We start from the raw sequence: 4,313 nt of genomic DNA, 5'->3' as shown, positions 1-4,313 counted from the left end.
CTAGTTCTGTGAAAAATGCCATTGGTAGTTTGATAGGGATTGCATTGAATCTGTAGATTGCTTTGGGTAGTATAGTCATTTTCACAATGTTGATTCTTCCTATCCAAGAACATAGTATATCTCTCCATCTGTTTGTATCATCTTTAATTTCTTTCATCAGTGTCTTATAGTTTTCTGCAAACAGGTCTTTTTTCTCCTTTTGTAGGTTTATTCCTAGGTATTTTATTCTTTTTGTTGCAATGGTACATGGGAGTGTTTCCTTAATCTCTCTTTCAGATTTTTCATCATTAGTGTATACGAATGCAAGAGAGTTCTGTGCATTAATTTTGTCTCTTGTTACTCTACCAAATTCATTGATTAGCTCTAGTAGTTTTCTGGTAGCATCTTTAGGGTTCTCGATGTATAGTATCATGTCATCTGCAAAGTGACAATTTTACTTCTTTTCTGATTTGGATTTATTTATTATTTTTTCCTTTTATTTCTTTTTCTTCTCTGATTGCTGTTGCCAAAACTTCCAAAACTATGTTGAATTATAGTGGTGAGAGTGGGCAACCTTGTCTTGTTCCTGATCTTAGAGGAAATGGTTTCAATTTTTCACCATTGAGAATGATGTTGGCTGTGGGTTTGTATATATGGCCTTTATTATGTTAAGGTAGGTTCCCTCTCTGCCTACTTTCTGGAGAGTTTTTTTATCATAAATGGGTGTTGAATTTTGTCAAAATGTTTTTCTGCATCTTTTGAGATTATCATATGGTTTTTATCCTTCAATTTGTTAATATGGATTATCACATTGATTGATTTGCGTATATTGTAGAATCCTTGCATTCCTGGGATAAACACCACTTGATCATGGTGTAAGATCCTTTTAACGTTCTGTCGGATTCTGTTTGCTAGTATTTTGTTGAGGATTTTTGCATCTATGTTCATCAGAGATATTGGTCTGTAGTTTTCTTTTTTCGTGACATCTTTTTCTGGTTTGGGTATCAGGGTGATGGTGGTCTCATAGAATGAGTTTGGGAGTATTCCTCCCTCTGCTATATTTTGGAAGAGTTTGAGAAGGATAGGTGTTAGCTCTTCTGTAAATGTTTGATAGTATTTGCCTGTGAAGCCATCTGGTCCTTGGCTTTTGTTTGTTGGAAGATTTTAAATCACAGTTTCAATTTCAGTGCTTGTGATTGGTCTGTTTATATTTTCTATTTCTTCCTGGTTCAGTCTTGGAAGGTTGTGCTTTTTTAACAATTTGTCCATTTCTTCCAGGTTGTCCATTTTATTGGCATATAGTTGCTTGTAGTAATCTCTCATGATCCTTTGTATTTCTGCAGTGTCAGGTGTTACTTCTTTTTCATTTCTAATTCTATTGATTTGAGACTTCTCCCTTTTTTTCTTGATGAGTCTGGCTAATGTTTTATCAATTTTGTTTATCTTCTCAAAGAACCAGCTTTTAGTTTTATTGATCTTTGCTATTGTTTCCTTCATTTCTTTTTCATTTATTTCTGATCTGATCTTTATGATTTCTTTCCTTCTGCTAACTTTGGGGCTTTTTTGTGCTTCTTTCTCTAGTTGTTTTAGGTGTAAGGTTAGGTTGTTTATTTGAGATTTTTGTTGTTTCTTGAGGTAGGATTGTATTGCTATAAACTTCCCTCTTGGAACTGTTTTGCTGCATCCCATAAGTTTTGGGTTGTTGTGTTTTCATTGTCATTTGTTTCTAGGTATTTTTTGATTTCCTCTGATTTCTTCAGTGATCTCTTGGTTATTTAGAAGTGTATTGTTCAACCTCCTTGTGTTTGTATTTTTCACAGATTTTTTTCCTGTAATTGATATCTAGTCTCATAGTGTTGTGGTCAGAAAAGATACTTGATATGATTTCAATTTTCTTAAACTTACCAGGGCTTGATTTGTGACCCAAGATATGATCTATCCTGGAGAATGTTCCATGAGCACTTGAGAAGAAAGTGTATTCTGCTGTTTTTGGATGGAATGTCCTATAATTATCAATTAAGACCATTTGTTTAATGTGTCATTTAAAGCTTGTGTTTCCTTATTTATTTTCATTTTGGATGATCTGTCCATTGGTGAAAGTGGGGTGTTGAAGTCCCCTACTATGATTGTGTTCCTGTTGATTTCCCCTTTTGTGGCTGTTAGCATTTGCCTTATGTATTGAGGTGCTCCTATGTTGGGTGCATAAATATTTACAATTGTTATATCTTCTTCTTGGCTTGATCCCTTGATCATTATGTATTGTCCTTCTTTGTCTCTTGTAATAGTCTTTATTTTAACGTCTATTTTGTCTGATATGAGAATTGCTACTCCAGCTTTCTTTTGTTTTTGTTTGTTTGTTTGTTTTTTTGTGGTACGCGGGCCTCTCACTCTTGTGGCCTCTCCCGTTGCGGAGCACAGTCTCCGGACGCGCAGGCTCAGCGGCCATGGCTCACGGGCCCAGCCGCTCCGCGGCATGTGGGATCTTCCCGGACCAGGGCACAAACCCGCATCCCCTGCATCGGCAGGTGGACTCTCAACCACTGCGCCACCAGGGAAGCCCTCCAGCTTTCTTTTGATTACCATTTGCATGAGTATCTTTTTCCTTCCCTTCACTTTCACTCTGTATGTGTCCCTAGGTCTGAAGTGGGTCTCTTGTAGACAGCATATGTATAAGTCTTGTTTTCATATCCATTCAGCCAGTCTATGTCTTTTGGTTGGAGCATTTAATCCATTTACATTTAAGGTAATTATTGATATGTGTGTTCCTGTTACCATTTTCTTAATTGTTTTGGGTTTGTTATTGTAGGTCTTTTCCTTCTCTTGTATTTCCTGCCTAGAGAAGTTCCTTTAGCATTTGTTGTAAAGCTGGTTTGGTGGTGCTGAATTCTCTTAACTTTTGCTTATCTGTAAAGGTTTTAATTTTTTCCATCGAATCTGAATGAGATCCTTGCTTGGTAGAGTAATCTTGGTTGTAGGTTTTTCCCTTTCATCACTTTAAATATGTCATGCCACTCCCTTCTGGCTTGCAGCGTTTCTGTTGAAAAATCAGTTGTTAACCTTATGGGGATTCCCTTATATGTTATTTGTTGTTTTTCCCTTGCTGCTTTTAATATTTTTTGTTTGTATTTAATTTTTGATAGTTTGATTAATATGTGTCTCGGCATGTTTCTCTTTGGGTTTATCCTGTATGGTACTCTCTCTGCTTCCTGGACTTGATTATTTCCTTTCCCATGTTAGGGAAATTTTACTATAATCTCTTCAAATATTTTCTCAGATCCTTTCTTTTTCTCTTCTTCTTCTGGGACCCCTATAATTCGAATGTTGGTGCCTTTAATGTTGTCTGAGAGGTCTCTGAGACTGTCCTCAATTCTTTTCATTCTTTTTTCTTTATTCTGCTCCCTGACAGTTATTTCCACCATTTTATCTTTAGATCCTTGTTAAATGTTTCTTCTATTTTCTCCATTATGTTTCTGAGATTTTGGATCATCTTTATTATCATTACTCTGAATTCTTTTTCAGGTAGGTTGCCTATTTTGTCTTCATTTATTTGGTCCTGTTGGTTTTTACCTTGCTCCTTCGTGTGTAACATTTTTTTAGTCATTTCCTTTTTTTTGATGGGTGGTAGTGTATTCTTGTCTTACTGGTTGTTTGGCCTGAGACATCCAGCACTGGAGTTTGCAGGAAGTTGGATAGAGCTGGGGCTTGGTGCTGATATCAGGACCTCCAGGAGGCCTCACCCCAATTGATAGTCCCTGGTGTCTGAGGTTCTCTGTTAGTCCAGCGGTTTGGACTTGGAGCTCCCACCACAGGAGATTGGGCCCGACTTCTGGCTTGGGAACCAAGATATCACAATCTTCGTGCTGCAGTTAAAAAAAAAAAAAAAGGAAGAAAGAAAGAAAAAAGAGCAGTACAATATCAAAGAATAAAAAATAAAATAATATTAGAAAGATAAAAAAATATATTAGTAAAAATAAAAGTATGATTGAAACAACTGCAACTAGGTAAAATAAAACCACAACAGAAAAGAGAAAAAAAAAGGCGGGGGGGGGTAACAAGCCAAAAGCAGAGATCACTAACAAAGTATAAAGAATAAAATAAAATTAGAAAAATAAAAGATTTATTAGGAAAAATAAAAATATAAAAGAATCAACAGTAATGAACCAACAAGATAAAACAGAATCCCAATCTAAAAGAGGAAAAAAGAAAAGGAAAAAAAAAAAAAGGCCTTGGGTATGGTGGCAGAGTTTAGGCGGGGTGGGGGGCGGACTTAGGCAGGGGCGGGGTTTAGGGTGGGGAGGGACCTAGGTGGGTGGGGGGGTTGACGTTCAAGCGTG

The sequence above is a fragment of the Physeter macrocephalus genome, chromosome 15, assembly GCF_002837175.3.
Source record: "Physeter macrocephalus isolate SW-GA chromosome 15, ASM283717v5, whole genome shotgun sequence".
Taxonomy (NCBI): domain Eukaryota; kingdom Metazoa; phylum Chordata; class Mammalia; order Artiodactyla; family Physeteridae; genus Physeter; species Physeter macrocephalus.
The sequence above is the reverse complement of the archived record's forward strand: the minus strand, read 5'-3'. Positions refer to the sequence as shown.